The 19,076-nt window shown below is 40.8% G+C and overlaps 15 non-coding genes and 3 pseudogenes across 15 annotated transcripts; all 18 read left to right on the top strand.

Moving 5' to 3' along the window:
* Positions 1 to 4,925: 4,925 nt before the first annotated feature.
* LOC142167518 (5S ribosomal RNA) lies at positions 4,926 to 5,044 on the top strand. Its single transcript, XR_012697643.1, has one exon. It is a non-coding gene; the product is annotated as a 5S ribosomal RNA (ribosomal RNA).
* A 521-nt stretch (positions 5,045 to 5,565) lies between these two features.
* LOC142167465 (5S ribosomal RNA) lies at positions 5,566 to 5,684 on the top strand. The gene has a single exon (XR_012697591.1). It is a non-coding gene; the product is annotated as a 5S ribosomal RNA (ribosomal RNA).
* Positions 5,685 to 6,209: 525 nt separating this feature from the next.
* Positions 6,210 to 6,328, top strand: LOC142167543 (5S ribosomal RNA). The gene has a single exon (XR_012697666.1). It is a non-coding gene; the product is annotated as a 5S ribosomal RNA (ribosomal RNA).
* Positions 6,329 to 7,530: 1,202 nt separating this feature from the next.
* Positions 7,531 to 7,648, top strand: LOC142167505 (5S ribosomal RNA). Its single transcript, XR_012697630.1, has one exon. It is a non-coding gene; the product is annotated as a 5S ribosomal RNA (ribosomal RNA).
* Positions 7,649 to 8,163: 515 nt separating this feature from the next.
* LOC142167684 (5S ribosomal RNA) lies at positions 8,164 to 8,282 on the top strand. The gene has a single exon (XR_012697772.1). It is a non-coding gene; the product is annotated as a 5S ribosomal RNA (ribosomal RNA).
* A 520-nt stretch (positions 8,283 to 8,802) lies between these two features.
* LOC142167506 (5S ribosomal RNA) lies at positions 8,803 to 8,921 on the top strand. The gene has a single exon (XR_012697631.1). It is a non-coding gene; the product is annotated as a 5S ribosomal RNA (ribosomal RNA).
* Positions 8,922 to 9,442: 521 nt separating this feature from the next.
* Positions 9,443 to 9,561, top strand: LOC142167563 (5S ribosomal RNA). Its single transcript, XR_012697686.1, has one exon. It is a non-coding gene; the product is annotated as a 5S ribosomal RNA (ribosomal RNA).
* Positions 9,562 to 10,084: 523 nt separating this feature from the next.
* LOC142167558 (5S ribosomal RNA) lies at positions 10,085 to 10,203 on the top strand. Its single transcript, XR_012697681.1, has one exon. It is a non-coding gene; the product is annotated as a 5S ribosomal RNA (ribosomal RNA).
* Positions 10,204 to 10,725: 522 nt separating this feature from the next.
* On the top strand, positions 10,726 to 10,843 carry LOC142167509 (5S ribosomal RNA). The gene has a single exon (XR_012697634.1). It is a non-coding gene; the product is annotated as a 5S ribosomal RNA (ribosomal RNA).
* Positions 10,844 to 11,364: 521 nt separating this feature from the next.
* Positions 11,365 to 11,483, top strand: LOC142167530 (5S ribosomal RNA). Its single transcript, XR_012697655.1, has one exon. It is a non-coding gene; the product is annotated as a 5S ribosomal RNA (ribosomal RNA).
* A 515-nt stretch (positions 11,484 to 11,998) lies between these two features.
* On the top strand, positions 11,999 to 12,117 carry LOC142167489 (5S ribosomal RNA). The gene has a single exon (XR_012697615.1). It is a non-coding gene; the product is annotated as a 5S ribosomal RNA (ribosomal RNA).
* Positions 12,118 to 12,638: 521 nt separating this feature from the next.
* Positions 12,639 to 12,757, top strand: LOC142167775 (5S ribosomal RNA). The gene has a single exon (XR_012697858.1). It is a non-coding gene; the product is annotated as a 5S ribosomal RNA (ribosomal RNA).
* A 522-nt stretch (positions 12,758 to 13,279) lies between these two features.
* LOC142167566 (5S ribosomal RNA) lies at positions 13,280 to 13,398 on the top strand. The gene has a single exon (XR_012697689.1). It is a non-coding gene; the product is annotated as a 5S ribosomal RNA (ribosomal RNA).
* Positions 13,399 to 14,217: 819 nt separating this feature from the next.
* Positions 14,218 to 14,336, top strand: LOC142167759 (5S ribosomal RNA). The gene has a single exon (XR_012697842.1). It is a non-coding gene; the product is annotated as a 5S ribosomal RNA (ribosomal RNA).
* Positions 14,337 to 14,861: 525 nt separating this feature from the next.
* LOC142167472 (5S ribosomal RNA) lies at positions 14,862 to 14,979 on the top strand. The gene has a single exon (XR_012697598.1). It is a non-coding gene; the product is annotated as a 5S ribosomal RNA (ribosomal RNA).
* Positions 14,980 to 15,391: 412 nt separating this feature from the next.
* On the top strand, positions 15,392 to 15,499 carry LOC142167603 (5S ribosomal RNA; annotated as a pseudogene).
* A 520-nt stretch (positions 15,500 to 16,019) lies between these two features.
* LOC142167574 (5S ribosomal RNA) lies at positions 16,020 to 16,138 on the top strand (annotated as a pseudogene).
* Positions 16,139 to 16,655: 517 nt separating this feature from the next.
* On the top strand, positions 16,656 to 16,763 carry LOC142167597 (5S ribosomal RNA; annotated as a pseudogene).
* The last annotated feature ends 2,313 nt before the right edge of the window (positions 16,764 to 19,076 follow it).

The following is a 19,076-nucleotide window of genomic DNA, read 5'->3' on the forward strand; positions in this document are numbered from 1 at the left end:
AGCAATATGAGATCTGCTCTAGTTTCATAACCACAGAATGTAATAATACAAGACCGGTAGATTCGGTTCACAACAACAGAATCGCCCACAGGAGTGGACACATAAACAGGAGTACTCAAGGACTCACGAGAAACACTCAGGAATAGAGCAAATAGAGATGACACATATGAATACGTAGATCCTGGATCAAATAATACTGAGGCATCTTTGCCACAAATAGAAAAAATACATGTAATCACGGCATCGGAGGCCTATGCATCTGCTCTAGCCGGAAAAGCATAGAACCGAGCTGGAGCGCCAACTAGCTGGCCTCCGCTTGGCTGACCTCCACCCCTAGGACAGCCCCTACCCACCTATCCTCCACCTCTGGGTGGTCAGACTACTGGTGGAGCAATTGGTCCGGTAAGCATAGGTTGCTGACCCTACTGTACTGGTCTACCTCGAAGCCTAGGGCAAAATCTCCGCATGTGACTGGGATCCCCGCACTCATAACAACTCTTTGGGGCGATGGGCTGCTGACTAAGTGTCTAGCCCCGGGGACCTGAATAACCACTGGGAGGACCCTGAATAACTGGTGGGCGGTAAGAACTCTCTGGGATAGCACTGAGATAAGGTCGCACTGGAGTACCTCGAGGAGCTGGTGGTGCTGGATATGGGGGTCTGCTGGACTGTCCCCTCACGAACTGACCTCTGCCCCCGGACGGAGCACCTTTGAACTCTCTAGAGTACCTGAACCGCTTATCTCTCATAATATGCTCTCGGCTCCGCTGACGTACACCCTCAATCCTCCGGGCTATCTCAACAACTCGCTCATAAGAAGTACCCATCTCAACCTCTCGAGCCATAGTAGCTTGAATACCAGTATGTAAACTGGCTACAAACCTTCGCACTCTCTCCGCCTCAGTAGGGAGTATCATTAGTGCATAGCGAGATAATTCAGAAAACCTCGCCTCATAATCAGTCACTGACATCTAACCCTGTTGGAGCTGCTCAAACTGAAACCGAAACTCTTCCCTCTGTGATGGTGGAATATACCTGTCCAAGAAGATACGGGTGAACCTGTCCCAAGTCTTGGGAGGAGAATCTGCTGGTCTGCCAAGAGCATAAGACTGCCACCATCTACGGGCTCTACCCTCTAGCTGAAAAGTAGTGAAATCAACCCCATGGGATTCCAATATCCTCATGTTGTACAGTCTATCCTTGCAACGATCAATGAAATCCTGTGGATCCTCATGTCGCTCACCCCCCAAGACAGGAGGATGTATTCTAGTCCATCTGTCCAATAGTTTCTGAGGATCGGCGGCTACAGCTGGCCTGGGCTTAGGTGTAGCTGCTGCCACTGGCTGGACTCCACCCACGGGTAGTGCACCCTTGGTCTGATATACAGCAGCTGCCTGTCCATGAGCCTGCGCGGTAGGGGTCTGTGCTCCCCCACCCGCCTGAGAAGTGGCTGGGTCTGCCGGAAATAAACCGGCCTGAGTCATATTGTCCATGAATCGCAGCATACGACCCATGACATCCTGAAATCCCGGTGCAGATGTGAAGTCCACCGGAGCTGGCTCTGCCACAGGCACCTCACCCTACTCCTCAATAATGGGATTCTCTACTGGATCCACTGGCGGCATAACCGGAATAGTCTTGGGACGTCCTCGCCCTCTACCACGGGCTGGAGCCCTCCCTCGGCCTCTAGCAACTGGGGGAGTAGCTCTTCCCTGGTCTGGAATCTCATTAGAGCGTGTTCTCACCATCTGTGAGAGAATAAGAGAAGGATATTTAGTACTACATCAATTGCACGATGGAATATGAAGAAAGGTAGTTTCCTAACACCATATAGCCTCTCGAAGATAAGTACAGACGTCTCCGTACCGATCCGCAAGACTCTATTAGGTCTGCTCATAACTTGTGAGACCTACGTGAACCTAGTGCTCTGATACCATGTTGTCACGACCCAATTTCACCTATAGGTCGTGATGGCGCTCAACACAACAGCTAGGCAAGCCAACTAATAAGTCAATGGTACATTGGTTACACTTTTATTCCAAGAAAATTATAAAATACCAACTTCTACCAATGTGTGTGCCAAGACCCGGTGTCACAAGTGCATGAGCATCTAGTAGATTATACAAAACTCCAAATACTGTCTGAAATGAAATAGACAGAATATAAATATAAGAAGAGACACTGGTAGCTGCAGAACGGCTCAGAAAGGCAGCTCATAACTATGCCTCGGGATGACGTGGGTATGTGATGATAGGTCCTCCACTAGTACCTGTCTCAGATCCTGCACAAAAAGTACATCAAGTGTAGTATGAGTACGTAAACAACGTGTACCCAGTAAGTATCAAGCCTAATCTCGAAGTGGTAGAGACGAGATGGCCGACTTTGACACTCACTATAGGTCAATAATAATTGAAATAAAACTAGGATATTTAAATCAGCATGATTTACAGAATTTACAATAATTTATTTAATCAGTGGAAATAATCAAATTCCTTCAAATGTAACAATTGTCAATATATTAATTAAATTCCTTCAATTCAAATAAATTCCAATTTATCAACTAAATCTCATTTACAGGAGTAACAATTAATTCCTAAACAAGCAAGAATAATAATTCATTAAATTCCAACGATTTTCCAATTTATTAATTAGCTTCACAAGCTGAAATAAATTATTAAAGTATCGTGTAATTATTATTATTAAGCACGATTTCTGCCGAGGATGTACGGCCTGATCCAGAGTGTCGTGTACACTGCCGAGGGACGTGCGGCGTGATCCATAGATGCATCTATCCTGCCGAGGCATTCGGCCCGCTCCACAAGAAAGGAGGACATTTTCTTATGTGCCTCCGGAAGGAGAGTATATTTATTATAAGATGAATTTGGGAGGAGAATAATTTCCTTTAACAATTAATTGATTTAAACAGACAACCAAGCCTATGAGATTTCCATCCTTTAATATCTTTATCTAACAATTCACAATATATTCATATAGATATCAATTAATATAAATAAATCAAAGAATACAATTTACACAAGTAAGGCATGCTTTGAGTTCTAAACTACCCGGACTTTAGCATTAGTAGTAGCTACGCACGGACTCTCGTCACCTCGTGCATACGTAGCCCCCCACAATTAGCAACAATTATTTAATTTTAATCACATATGAGGTAATTTTCCCCTCACAAGATTAGACAAGAGACTTACCTCGTCTTGCTCCAATTTAATCCACTATAAGGCCTTTTCCACGATTATCCAACTCCGTCTGGCTCGAATCTAGCCAAAATAATTCGATACAATCACTAAATATTATAGGAATCAATTCTATAAGAAAATACTATATTTTTAAGAAAAGATCCAAAAATTAATTAAACTTTCGCCCGCGGGGCCCACATCTCGGAAATCCGGCGAAAGTTATGAAATCCGACAATCCATTCAATTACGAGTCCAACCATACCAGTTTCACTCAAATCCGACTCTGAATCGATGCCGAAATCTCAAAATTTTGTTTCTATGAGATTTCTAAACTTTTCCAAATTTCAATCTCAAAACACTAATTAAATTGTGAAAACAATGATATACTTGTATATGTAGACCAAATCTGAGTTAGAATCACTTACCCTAATGTTTTTCCCTTGAAAATCTGTCAAAAGTTATCTCTGCTCAAGCTCAAGTTCGTCAAAAATGGCAAATGGGATGAATGCCCTCTTTTTATAAAACTGCCCAGCAGCCTTTGGAACTGGTCCTCGAACTGGGCCTCGATCGCGGCTTTGATCACAGGCTCAAGCCTGGACCTCGGTCATGGCCTCAATCAAGGCATCGAGGTTGGGCCTTCGATCATAGCCTCAATCATGGCATCGAGCTTGAGCCTTCGATTGTGACCCTCGATCTTGGGTCTCGATCCTGGCCCTCGAGCCTTCCCTTCGATCATGGCCCTCGAGCTGGACCTCCGATCATGGCCCTCGAGTTGGACCTTCGATCATGGCTTCGATACACTAGCTCGAGCCTGTACCTCGTCAACCCTGGGCTCGATACCTGGGCTCGATATTTGGGCTCGATCACAGCCCAGAATGTCCAATAGAAGAGGAAAAATTGCAGCAGCTTTTTAACTCAAATTTTTGATCCGTTAACCATCTGAAACTCACCCGAGGCCCTCGGGACCTCAAACAAATATACCAACAAGTCCTAAAACATCATACGAACTTAGTCGAACCTCTAAATCACATCAAACAACGCTAAAATCATGAATCATACCCCAATTCAAGCTTAATGAAACTAAGAGTTTTCAACTTCTACATTCAATGTCGGAACCTATCAAATCAACTCTGATTGACCTCAAATTTTACACACAAGTCATAAATTACATAACGGAGCTATGAAAATTTTTGGAACTGGATTCCGACTCCGGTATCAAAAAGTCAACTTATCGGTCAAACTTCCAAACTTAAATTCTTGTATTTAGCCATTTCAAGCCTAATTTAACTACGGACTTCCGAATAAAATTCCGAACACGCTCCTAAGTCCAAAATCACCATACGGAGCTGTTGGGATCATCAAAATTCTATTCCGGGGTCGTTTTCTCAAAATGTTGACCGAAGACAAACTTAGCACTTTAAGGCCAACTTAAGGAACCAAGTGTTCCGGTTTCACCCCAAACACTTCCAAATCCCGAACCAACCATCCCCGCAAGTAATAAATCATTACAAGTACCTACGGGAAGTTTTATTTTAGGGAATGGGGTTCTAAAAGATAAAATGACCGGTTGGGTCATTAAACCTTTGCCCGCGAAAAATAGTTGAAATCAAAAGAGGAATTGCGTGAAACAAATAAATGAGCGTAAAGTTATGTCGTTTTAAGGTTTTACACCTTCGCACCTAAAGCGGAAGGAGGAAAGGTATTAAGAGATTTTAGAGTGCAAGGAATGTCGGATGCGATCATACCAGCACTACTGCACCGGATCCCAACAGAACTCAGAAGCTAAGCGTGCATGGGCGTGAGTAGTACTGGGATGGGTGACCTCCTAGGAAGTCCTCATGTTGCATCCTTCTTTTTAGGCAAAATTTGTATCTTACTTATTTTAATGTATCGGTGGTATGTCTAATAAATTTACAAATGCGTTTTAAACAGTGTAAATGAAATAGATATTTTTTTACACGAAATAACAATATTTTTAAAGCTAATAGTTATGAAAAAAATCAAAAAAGCAATACATAGTCAATAAGGAAAATATTTACGGGCTTAACACCGTTGCACTTGACACGTCACTACGCCTTGGCCTCGAAGGCGACATCCGTAAAACGTCTAGTTGCGACATCGCCTTTCCATGCGGCCTAGTGTGATAGGCATATAGCTAGGCTTTACGGGCCCTCTTATTGTGATATTATCGTCGAGCGCAACTTGGTTTTGTTGGTCAAAGCCTTTGCCCGCGAAAAATAGTTGAAATCAAAAGAAGAATTACGTAACCAGATAAATGAGCATAAAGTTATGTCGTTTTAAGGTTTTACACCTTCGCACCTAAAGCGGAAGGAGGAAAGGTATTAAGAGAATTTAGAGTGCAAGGAATGTCGGATGCATTCATACCAGCACTAACGCACCGGATCCCATCAGAACTCCGAAGCTAAGAGTGCATGGGCGAGAGTAGAACTGGGATGGGTGACCCCCTGGGAAGTCCCCGTGTTGCATCCCTCTTTTTAGGCAAAATTTGTATCTTACTTCTTCTAATGTATCGGCGGTATGTCTAATAAATTCACAAATGAGTTTTAAGCAGTGCAAACGAAATAGATATATTTTTAGACGAAATAACAATATTTTTAAAGCTAATAGTTATGAAAAAAAAAATCAAAAAAGCAATATATAGTAAATAAGGAAAATATTTACAGTCTTAACACCATTGCACTTGACACGTCACTACGCCTTGGACTCGAAGGCGATATCCATAAAATATCTAGTTGCGACGTCGTCGTTCCATGCGGCCTAGTGTGATAGGCATGTAGCTAGGCCTTACGGGCCGTCTAATTGTGATATTATCATAGAGCGCGGCTTGTTGTTGTTGGTCAATACCTTTGCCCGCGAAAAATAGTTGATATCAAAAGAGGAATTGCGTAAAACGGATAAATGAGCGTAAAGTTATGTCGTTTTAAGGTTTTACACCTTCGCACCTAAAGCGAAAGGAAGAAAGGTATAAAGAGAATTTAGAGTGCAAGGAATGTCGGATGCGTTCATACCAGTACTAACGCACCGGATCCCATCAGAATTACGAAGCTAAGCATGCTTGGGTGAGAGAAGTACTACGATGGGTGACCCCCTGGGAAATCCTCGTGTTGCATCCCTCCTTTTAGGCAAAATTTGTATCTTACTTCTTTTAATGTATCGGCGGTATGTCTAATAAATTTGCAAATGAGTATTAAGCAGTGTAAACGAAAAAGAAATATTTTTATATGAAATATCAACTTTTTTAAAGCTAATATTTATGAAAAAAATAAAAAATGCAATATATAGTAAATAAGAAAAATATTTACGGGCTTAACACCGTTGAACTTGACACGTCACTATGCATTGGCCTCGAAGGCGACATCCGTAAAATGTCTAGTTGTGACGTCGCCGTTCAATGTGGCCTAGTGTGATAGACATATAGCTAGGCCTTACGGGGCCTCTAATTGTTATATTATCATCGAGCGCGGCTTGTTGTTGTTGGTCAATGCCTTTACCGGCAAAAAATAGTTGAAATCAAAAGAGCAATTGCGTAAAACGGATAAATGAGCGTAAAGTTATGTCGTTTTAAGGTTTTACACCTTCGCACCTAAAGCAGAAGGAGGAAAGGTATTAAGAGAATTTAGAGTGCAAGGAATGTCGGATGCGATAATACCTCACCCTGTCCCCGACATTGTTCTCCGACGATGTCCCCTGTGTACTAACGCACCGGATCCCATCAGAAGTACGAAGAAAAGCGTACTTGCACGAGAGTAGCACTAGGATGGGTGTCCCCCTGGGAAGTCCTCATATTGTATCCCTCTTTTTAGGCAAAATTTGTATCTTACTTTTTTTAAAGTATCGACGGTATGTCAAATAAATTCACAAATGAGTTTTAAGCAGTGTAAAGGAAATAGATATTTTTTTACATGAAATAATAATATTTTTAAAGCTAATAGTTAGGAGAAAATCAAAAAAGCAATATATAGTAAATAAGGAAAATATTTACGGGTTTAACACCGTTTCACTTGACACGTCACTATGCCTTGACTTTGAAGGTGACATCCGTAAACCGTCTAGTTATGACGCCGCCGTTCCATGCGGCCTAGTGTGATAGGCATGCAGCTAGGCCTTACGGGCCCTCTAATTATGATATTATCATCCAGCGCGACTTGTTGTTGTTGGTTAATGCCTTTTCCCGCGAAAAATAGTTGAAATCGAAAGAGAAATTGCGTAAAACGGATAAATGAGCGTAAAGTTATGTCGCTTTAAGGTTTTACACCTTCCCATCTAAAGAGGAAAGATGAAAGGTATTAAGAGAATTTAGAGTGCAAGGAATGTCGAATGTGATCATACCAGCACTAACCCACCGGATCCCATCAGACTCCGAAGCTAAGCGTGCTTGGGCGAGAGTAGTACTAGGATGGATGACCCCCTGGGAAGTCCTCGTGTTGCATCCCTCTTTTTAGGCAAAATTTGTATCTTACTTCTTTTAATGTATCGGCGGTATGTCTAATAAATTCACAAATCAGTTTTAAGCAGTATAAACGAAATAGATATTTGTTTACACGAAATAACAATATTTCTAAAGCTAATAGTTAAGAAAAAAATCAAAAAAGCAATATATAGTAAATAAGGAAAATATTTATGGGCTTAACACCATTGCACTTGACACGTCACTATGCCTTGGCCTCGAAGGCGATATCCGTAAAATGTCTAGTTGCGACGTCGCCGTTCCATGCGGCCTAGTGTGATAGGCATTATCTTACGGGCCCTCTAATTGTGATATTATCGTCTAGCACAGCGTATTGTTGTTGGTCAATACCTTTGCCCGCCAAAAATAGTTTAAATCAAAAGAGGAATTGCGTAAAACGGATAAATGAGCGTAAAGTTATGTCATTTTAAGGTTTTACACCTTCGCACCTAAAGCGGAAGGAGGAAAGGTATAAAGAGAATTTAGAGTGCAAGGAATGTCGGATGCGATCATACCAGTACTAACACACCAGATCCCATCAGAACTCCGAAGCTAAGCGTGCTTGGGCGAGAGTAGTACTAGGATGGGTGTCCCCCTGGGAAGTCCCCGTATTGCATCCCTCTTTTTAGGCAAAATTTGTATCTTACTTCTTTTAATGTATTGGCGGTATGTCTAATAAATTCAAAAATGAGTTTTAAGCAGTGTAAACGAAAAAGATATTTTTTATACGAAATAACAATATTTTTAAAGCTAATAGTTATGAGAAAATAAAAAAAGCAATATATAGTAAATTAGTAAAATATTTACGGGCTTAACACCATTTCACTTGACACGTCACTACGCATTGGCTTCGAAGGCGAATTCCGTAAAATGTCTAGTTGCGACGTCGCTGTTCCCTGCGGCCAAGTGTGATAGGCATATATCTAGGCCTTACGGGCCCTCTAACTGTGATATTATCGTCGAGCGCAGCTTCTTGTTGTTGGTCAATGCCTTTGCTCGCGAAAAATAGTTGAAATCAAAAGAGGAATTGCGTGAAACAAATAAATGAGCGTAAAGTTATGTCGTTTTAAGTTTTTACACCTTTGCACCTAAAGCGGAAGAAGGAAAGGTATTAAGAGAATTTAGAGTGCAAGGAATGTCGGATGCGATCATACCAGCACTAACGCTGCGGATCCCAACAGAACTCCGAAGCTAAGCGTGCATGGGCGAGAGTAGTACTGGGATGGGTGATCCCCTAGGAAATCCTCGTGTTGCATCCTTCTTTTTAGGCAAAATTTGTATCTTACTTCTTTTAATGTATCGGCGGTATGTCTAATAAATTTACAAATGCGTTTTAAACAGTGTAAATGAAATAGATATTTTTTTACACGAAATAACAATATTTTTAAAGCTAATAGTTATGAAAAAAATCAAAAAAGCAATACATAGTCAATAAGGAAAATATTTACGGGCTTAACACAGTTGCACTTGCCACGTCACTATGCCTTGGCCTCAAAGGCGACATCCGTAAAACGACTAGTTGCGACGTCGTCGTTCCATGCAGCCTAGTGTGATAGGCATGTAGCTAGGCTTTACGGGCCCTCTTATTGTGATATTATCCTCGAGCGCAACTTAGTTTTGTTGGTCAATGCCTTTGCCCGCGAAAAATAGTTAAAATCAAAAAAAGAATTACATAACCGTATAAATGAGCGTAAAGTTATGTCGTTTTAAGGTTATACACCTTCGCACCTAAAGCGGAAAGAGGAAAGGTATTAAGAGAATTTAGAGTGCAAGGAATGTCAGATGCACTCATACCATCACTAACGCACCGGATCCTATCAGAACTCCGAAGCTAAGCGTGTAATAGCGAGAGTAGTACTGGGATGGGTGACCCCCTGGGAAGTCCCCGTGTTGCATCCCTCTTTTTAGGCAAAATTTGTATCTTACTTCTTCTAATGTATCGGCGGTATGTCTAATAAATTCACAAATTAGTTTTAAGAAGTGCAAATGAAATAGATATTTTTTTAGACGATATAACAATATTTTTAAAGCTAATAGTTATGAAAAAAATCAAAAAAGCAATATATAGTAAATAAGGAAAATATTTAGGGGCTTAACACCGTTGCACTTGACACATCACTCCGCCTTGGTCTCGAAGGCGACATCCGTAAAATGTCTAGTTGCGACGTCGCCGTTCCATGCGGCCTAGTGTGATAGGCATGTAGCTAGGCCTTACGGGCCCTCTAATTGTGATATTATCGTCGAGCGCGGCTTGTTGTTGTTGGTTAATGCCTTTTCCTGGGAAAAATAGTTCAAAATCAAAAGAGGAATTGCGTAAAACGGATAAATGAGTGTACAGTTATGTCGGTTTAAAGTTATACACCTTCTCACCTAAAGCGGAAGGAGGAAAGGTATTAAGAGAATTTAGAATGCAAGGAATGTCGGATGCGATCATACCAGCACTAACGCACCAGATCCCATCAGAAGTCCAAAATGAAGCGTGCTTGGGCGAGAGTAGTACTAGGATGGGTGAACCCCTGGGTAGTCCTCGTGTTGCATCCCTCGTTTTAGGCAAAATTTGTATAATACTTCTTTTAATATAATGGCGGTATGTCTAATAAATTCATAAATGAGATTTAAGCACTGTAAACGAAATAGATATTTATTTACACAAAATAACAATATTTTTAAAGCTAATAGTTATGAAAAAAATCAAAAAAGCAATATATAGTAAATAAGGAAAATATTTACGGGCTTAACACCATTGCACTTGACACGTCACTACGCATTGGCCTCGAAGGCGACATCCGTAAAACGTCTAATTGCGACGTCGCCGTTCCATGCGGCCTAGTGTGATAGGCATGTAGCTAGGCCTTACAGGCCCTATAATTCTTATATTATCGTGGAGCGCAGCTTATTGTTGTTGGACAATGCCTTTGCCCACGAAAAATGGTTGAAACCGATAGAGAAATTGCGTAAAACGGATAAATGAGCGTAAAGTTATGTTGTTTTAAGGTTATACACCATCGCACCTAAAGCGGAATGAGGAAAGGTATTAAGAGAATTTAGAGTGCAAGGAATGTCAGATGCGATCATACCAGCACTAACGCACCGGATCCCATCAGAACTCTGAAGCTAAGCATGCTTGAGCGAGAGTAGTACTAGGATGGGTGACCCCTGGGAAGTCCTCGTGTTGCATCCCTATTTTTAGGAAAAATTTGTATCTTACTTCTTTTAATGTATCGGCGGTATGTCTAATAAATTAACAAATGAGTTTTAAGCTGTGTAAATGAAATAGATATTGTTTAACACGAAATAACAATATTTTTAAAACTAATGGTTATGGAAAAAATCAAAACAGCAATATATAGTAAATAAGGCAAATATTTACGGGCTTAACACCGTTGCACTTGACACGTCACTACGCCTTGGCCTCGAAGGCAACATCCGTAAAACTTCTAATTGCGACATCGATGTTCCATGCAGCCTAGTGTGATAAGCATGTAGCTAGGCCTTACGGCCCTCTAATTGTGATATTATCATCGAGCGCGGCTTGTTTTTGTTGGTCAATGCCTTTGCCCGCGAAAACTAGTTGAAATCAAAAGAGGAATTGCGTAAAATGGATAAATGATCATAAAGTTATGTCGTTTTAAGGTTTTACACTTTCGCACCTAAAGCGGAAGGGGGAAAGGTATTAAGATAATTTAGAGTGCAAGGAATGTCGGATGCGATCATACCAGCACTAACACACCGGATCCTATCAGAACTCAAAAGTGAAGCATGCTAGGGCGAGAGTAGTACTAGGATGGGTGACCCCCTGGGAAGTCCTCATGTTGCATCCCTTTTTTTAGGCAAAATTTGTATCTTACTTCTTTTAATGTATCGGCGGTATGTCTAATAAATTCACAAATGCATTTTAAGCAGTGTAAACGAAATAGATATTTTTTTACACGAAATAACAATATTTCTGAAGCTAATAGTTATGAAAAAAATCAAAAAAGCAATATATAGTAAATAAGAAAAATATTTACGGGCTTAACACCGTTGCACTTGACACATCACTATGCCTTGGCCTCGAAGGCGATATCCGTAAAATGTCTAGTTGCGACGTCGCCATTCCATGCGGCCTAGTGTGATAGAAATTATCTTACGGGCCCTCTAACTGTGATATTATCATCGAGCGTGGCTTATTGTTGTTGGTCAATACCTTTGCCCGCCAAAAATAGTTGAAATCAAAAGAGGAATTGCGTAAAACGGATAAATGAGCATAAAGTTATGTCGTTTTAAGGTTTTACACCTTCGCACCTAAAGCGCAAGGAGGAAAGGTATTAAGAGAATTTAGAGTGCAAGGAATGTCGGATGCGATCATACCAGTACTAACACACCGGATCCCATCAGAACTACGAAGCTAAGCGTGCTTGGGCCAGAGTAGTACTAGGATGGGTGTCCCCCTGGGAAGTCCTCGTATTGCATCCCTCTTTTTAGGCAAAATTTGTATCTTACTTTTTTTAAAGTATCCACGGTATGTCTAATAAATTCACAAATGAGTTTTAAGCAGTGTAAAAGAAATAGATATTTTTTTATACGAAATAACAATATTTTTAAAGCTAATAGTTATGAGAAAATCAAAAAAGCAATATATAGTAAATAAGGAAAATATTTACGGGCTTAACACTGTTTCACTTGACACGTCACTACGCATTGGCTTCGAAGGCGAATTCCGTAAAATGTCTAGTTGCGATGTCGCCGTTCCATGTAGCCAAGTGTGATAGGCATGTAGCTAGGCCTTACGGGCCCTCTAATTGTGATATTATCGTCGAGCATAGCTTCTTGTTGTTGGTCAATGCCTTTGCCCGCGAAACGTAGTCGATATCAAAAGAGGAATTGCGTAAAACGGATAAATAACCGTAAAGTTATGTCGCTTTAACATTTCACACCTTCGCACCTAAAGCGGAAGGAGGAAAGGTATTAAGAGAATTTAGAGTGCAATGAATGTCGGATGCAATCATACCAGCACTAACGCACCGGATCCCATCAGAACTCTGAAGCTAAGCGTGCTTGGGCTAGAGAAGTACTAAGATGGGTGTCCCCCTGGGAAGTCCTCGTGTTGCATCCCTCTTTTGAGGCAAAATTTGTATCTTACTTCTTTTAATGTATCAGCGGTATTTCTAATAAATTCACAAATGAGTTTTAAGCAGTGTAAATGAAATATATATTTTTTTACACGAAATAACAATATTTTTAAAGATAATAGTTATGAAAAAAATCAAAAAAGCAATATATAGTAAATAAGAAAAATATTTACGGGCTTAACACCGTTGCATTTGACACGTCACTCCACCTTGGCCTCGAAGGCGACATCCGTAAAACGTCTAGTTGCGACGTCGCCGTTCCATGCGGCCTAGTGTGATAGGCATGTAACTAGGACTTACGGGTCTTCTAATTGTGATATTATCATCGAGCGCAGCTTGTTGTTGTTGGTTAATGCCTTTGCCCGCGAAAAATAGTTGTAATCAAAAGAGGAATTGCGTAAAACGGACAAATGAGCGTAAAGTTATGTCATTTTAAGATTTTACATCTTCTTACCTAAAGCGGAAGGAGGGAAGGTATTAAAAGAATTTAGAGTGCAAGGAATGTCGGATGCGGTCATACCAACAGTACCGCACTGGATCCCATCAGAACTCCAAAGTTTAGCGTGCTTGGGAGAGAGTAGTACTAGGATGGGTGACCCCCTAGGAAGTCCTCGTATTGCATCCATCTTTTTAGGCAAAATTTGTATGTTACTTCTTTTAATGTATCAGCGGTATGTCTAATTGTAATGACCCGACCGGTTGTTTTAAGAATTATAGCCCCGATTCCCTAATATCTGCTTTCCCCATGTTTGTTTCTGCTTTTGGGATTTGCCGGAGTGATTGGTTATGGAATTCGCGGAGTTTTGGTACACTTAGTCCCTAGTTTTGAGATTAAGCCTTAGGGTTAGGACCGTAGTCAGAACTGTATGAAGATGAATCCGGAATGGAATTTTGTCGACTTTGTTAGCTCCGTTGAGTGATTTTGGCGTTAGGAGCGCGTCTGGAATATGTTTTGGAGGTCTGTAGTAGATTTAGGCTTGAATTCACAAATGAGTTTTAAGCAGTATAAACGAAATAGATATTGTTTTACACGAAATAACAATATTTTTAAAGCTAATTGTTATGAAAATAATCAAAAAAGAAATATATAGTAAATAAGGAAATTATTTACGAGCTTAACACCGTTACACTTGACAAGTCACTACGCCTTGGCCTCGAAGGCGACATCCGTAAAACGTCTAGTTGCGATGTCACCGTTCCATGCGGCCTAGAATGATAGGCATGTAGCTAGGCCTTACGGGCCCTCTAATTTTGATATTATCGTCGAGCGCGGCTTGTTTTTGTTTGTCAATGCCTTTGCCCGCGAAAAATAGTGGAAATCAAAAGAGGAATTGCGTAAAACGGATAAATGAGCGTAAAGTTATGTCGTTTGAAGGTTTTACATCTTCGCACCTAAAGCGGAAGGAGGAAAGGTATTAAGAGAATTTAGAGTGCAAGGAATGTCGGATGCGATCATACCAGCACTAACGCACCGGATCCCATCAGAACTCCGAAGCTAAGCGTGCTTGGGCGAGAGTAGTACTAGGATGGGTGACCCCCTGGGAAGTCCTCGTGTTGCATCCCTCTTTTTAGGCAAAATTTGTATCCTACTACTTTTAATGTATCGGCGGTATGTCTAATAAATTCACAAATGAGTTTTAAGCAGTGTAAACAAAATAGATATTTATTTACACGAAATAACAATATTTTTAAAGCTAATAGTTATGAAAAAAAAAATCAAAAAAGCAATATATAGTAAAGAAGGAAAATATTTACGGGATTAACACCGTTGCACTTGACACGTCACTAAGCATTGGCCTCGAAGGCGACATCCGTAAAACGTCTAGTTGCGACGTCGCCGTTCCATGAGGCCTAGGGTAATAGGCATGTAGCTAGGCGTCACGGGCCCTATAATTCTGATATTATCGTCGAGCGCGGCTTGTTGTTGTTGGTCAATGCCTTTGCCCACGAAAAGTAGTTGAAATCAAAAGAGGAATTGCGTAATACGGATAAATGAGAATAAAGTTATGTCGTTTTAAGGTTTTACACCTTCGCACCTAAAGCGGAAGGAGGAAAGGTATTAAGAGAATTTAGAGTGAAAGGAATGTCGGATGCGATTATACCGGCACTAACGCACCGGATCCCATTAGAACTCCGAAGTTTAGCGTGCTTGGGCGAGAGTAGTACTAGGATGGGTGACCCCCGGGAAGTCCTCGTGTTGCATCCCTTGTTTTAGGCAAAATTTATATCTTACTTCTTTTAATGTATCGGAGGTATGTCTAATAAATTCACAAATAAGTTTTAAGTAGTGTAAACGATATTTTTTTTTTACACGAAATAATAATTTCTTTAAAGGCCACATCCGTAAAATGTCTAGTTGAGACATCATCGTTCTATGCGGCGTAGTGTGATGGGCATGTAGCTAGGACTTACGGGCCCACTAATTATGATATTATCGTAGAGCGCGGCTTGTTGCTATTGGTCAATGTCTTTGCCCGCGAAAAATAGTTGAAATCAAAAGAGGAATTGCCTAAAACAGATAACTGAGCGTAAAGTTATGTCGTTTCAAGGTTTTACACCTTCGCACCTAAAGCGGAAGGAGGAAAGGTAATAAGAGAATTTAGAGTGCAAGAAATGTCGGATGCGATCATACCAGCACTAACGCACCGGATCCCATCAGAACTCTGAAGTTAAGCGTGCATGGGTGATAGTCATACTAGGATGGGTGACCTCATGTGTTGCATCCCTCTTTTTAGGAAAAATGTGTATCTTACTTCTTCTAATATATCGGCGGTATGTCTAATAAATTCACGAATGAGTTTTAAGTAGTGTAAATGATATATTGTTTTTACACGAAATAACAATTTTTTTAAAGCTAATAGTTATGAAAAAAAATCTAAAACGCAATATATTGTAAATAAGAGAAATATTTACGGGCTTAAAACCGTTGCACTTGACACGTCACTATGCCTTGGCCTCGAAAGCGACATCCGTAAAACGTCTAGTTGCGACGTCGTCGTTCCATGCAGCCTAGTGTGATAGGCATGTAGCTAGGCCTTACGGGCCCTCTAATTGTAATATTATCGTCGAGCGCGGCTTTTTGTTTTTTGTCAATGCCTTTTCCCGCGAAAAATAGTTGAAATCAAAATAGGAATTGCGTAAAACGAATAAATGAGCGTATAGTTATGTCGTTTTAAGGTGTTATACCTTCGCACCTAAAGCGGAAGGAGGAAAGGTATTAAGAGAATTTAGAGTGGAAGGAATGTCGGATGCGGTCATATCAGCACTAACGCACCGGATCCCATCAGAACTCCGAAGATAAGCGTGTATGGGTGAGAGTAGTACTGGGATAGGTGACCCCCTGGGAAGTCCTTGTATTATGTCCCTCTTTTTAGGCAAAATTTGTATCTTACTTCTTTTAATATATCTGCGGTATTTTTAATAAATTTACAAATTAGTTTTAAGCAGTGTAAACAATATATTGTTTTACACGAAATAATAATATTTTTAACGCTAATAGTTATGAAAAAAATCAAAAATGCAATATATATTAAATAAGGAAAATATTTACGGGCTTAACACCGTTGCACTTGACATGTCACTACGCCTTGGCCTCGAAGTCAACATCCGTAAAACGTCTAGTTGCGACGTCGTCATTCCATGTGACCTAGTGTGATAGGCATGTAGCTAGGCCTTACGGCCCTCTAATTGTGATATTATCGTCGAGCGCAGCTTGTTTTTGTTGGTCAATGCCTTTGCCCGCAAAAACTAGTTGAAATCAAAAGAGGAATTGCGTAAAATGGATAAATGATCGTAAAGTTAGGTCGTTTTAAGTTTTTACACCTTCGCACCTAAAGCAGAAGGGGGAAAGGTATTAAGAGAATTTAGAGTGCAAGGAATGTCGGGTGCGATCATACCAGCACTAACGCACCGGATCCCATCAGAACTCCGAAGTGAAGCGTGCTTGGGCGAGAGTAGTACTGGGATGGGTGACCCCCTATGTTGCATCCCTCTTTTTAGGCAAAATTTGTATCTTACTTGATTTTATATATCGGCGGTATGTCTAATAAATTCACAAATGATTTTTAAGTAGTGTAAACGATATATTTGTTTTACACGAAATAAATTTTTTTTTAAAGCTAATAGTTATGAAAAAAATCTAAAACGCTATGTATTGTAAATAAAGAAAATAGTTACGGGCTTATCACCATTGCACTTGACATGTCACTACGCCTTGGCCTCGAAGGCGACATCCGTAAAATGTCTAGTTACGACGTCGTCGTTCCATGCGGCCTAGTGTCATAGGCATGAAGCTGGGCCTTACGGGCCCTCTATGTCACGACCCAATTTCCCCTCCATGTGACGTCGTGACAGCACATAGTCTCTATAACTAGGTAAGCCTAACATTTTGCGGAATTATGAAATAAAAATATAAATTTAACCAACAATTAAAAAATACACAACAAATCCGAAAACCCTCAACATCGTGAATCACAACAATGAAATCATAGAAAGTAACAGCTTAGTACACAGAAAACACAATAGGGGATCTCCCGAGATACCGTCTCGTAGTCTCAAACGTAAATGTGCAGGGGGATCTCCCGGAATACCGTTCCGTAGTCCCAAAGTAAATATGCAAGACAGGGGGATCTCCTGGAATACCATTCCGTAGTCCCAAAGTAAATATGCAGTATAGGGGGGATCTCCCGGAATACCGTTCCGTAGTCCCAAAGTAAATATGCAGCGCGAATGATAGAAATACAACTACATCACGAAATTCTTACAATTTAGACTAAGTACCAGTCAGGGAAGAAGCAGGAAATTCACTAAGCATGTTGCACATAATTCACATAAACAATTAAGACACGTAGACATGTTGTATTAGACTAAACATGATAGTTACACAAATTGGAATAACTCAATTAAGAATGAAAATAGATTAGTACTCATTAAAATGGTATAACTCAAAATAACAGGCAAACATGTTGCTGCTCAGTAAGAAAATCGGGTTTTACCACAACTAGCCCGTGTACGTACTCGTCACCTCGCGTACATTGCGCTCACATATCACAATAGTTCCAAATCTTAAGGGGATTTCCCCCACACAAAGTTAGGCAAGCCACTTACCTCGAACCAAGCTCAATCAATCGGTCACAATGCCTTTCCCATGAATATCTGGCTCCTAATGGCCCAAATCTAGCCAAAAGCAATTACATATCATAAATACAACAATAAGAGACTCATCTAATTAATGAAATCAACGCTTTGACAAAATCCTGAAATTAACTCAAAAATTGCACGTGGGGCCCACATCTCAGAATCGGGTAAAAGTTACAAAATAGAAACGCCCATTCCACACGAGTCTAACCATACCAAAATTATGAAATTCCGATACCAAATGGTCCTTCAAATCCACAAATCAAACTTCCAAATCCCTAGCCTCCAACTTCCAATTTTCACCTTAAATACACACTAACTAGGTGGGAAAATACATGGCAAAGCAACATTATTGATCAATAATAAGCACAAGGGACTCACCTCAAGAAATGCCTCAAAAATGCTCTCAAAATGCTCCCTAAACCGAGTTTGCAAAGTCAAAAATGACAAAAATCACGAAGCCCTTCGGTTTTAACCACTGCCCAGGTATTTCTGCACCTGCGGGTGCGCTTGTGCGTAAATTGTGCGCATCTACGCAAATCACTTGCCCCCTGCCTTCGCACCTACGATGAAAGGGCCGCATCTACGCGTGCGCGCCTGCGGAATTCCCTTCCGCTTCTGCGGACCTTGCGCACCTGCGAAGTCCCCTAATGCATCTGTGGGCATCGCAGATGCGGAAATCACCTCGCACCTGCAACCCCTGGCATTCCTCCATTTTCCCGCTTCTGCGCCACTTTGCTCGCACCTGCGGGCAGCCTTGCGCAGGTGCGATTACAGCAAAACCAGCAAAAGCACCAGATTTCCCTAAGTCCAATTTCATTCCGTTAAGCATCCAAAACACACCCGAGGCCCACGGGACCTCAACAAAACCTACCAACCAATCCTATAACACCATACGAACTTAGTCGAGCCTTCAAACCACATCGAATAACACCAAAAATCATGAATTAAGCACGGATTCAAGCCTAAGAACTTAGAATTTTACAAATCCTACAAACGACGCCAAACCACGCCAAATCTAGTCCGAATTACCTCAAATTTTACACACAGGTCATAAATGACACTACAAATCTACAACCACTTTCGGAAATCCATTCCGAGCTTGATATCAAAATTTCCACTATCAGCCAAAATCGCCGAAAATCTAACTTTTGCCAATTCGAGCCT

This window comes from Nicotiana tabacum, chromosome 12 (assembly GCF_000715075.1).
Source record: "Nicotiana tabacum cultivar K326 chromosome 12, ASM71507v2, whole genome shotgun sequence".
In the NCBI taxonomy this organism is placed as follows: Eukaryota; Viridiplantae; Streptophyta; class Magnoliopsida; order Solanales; family Solanaceae; genus Nicotiana; species Nicotiana tabacum.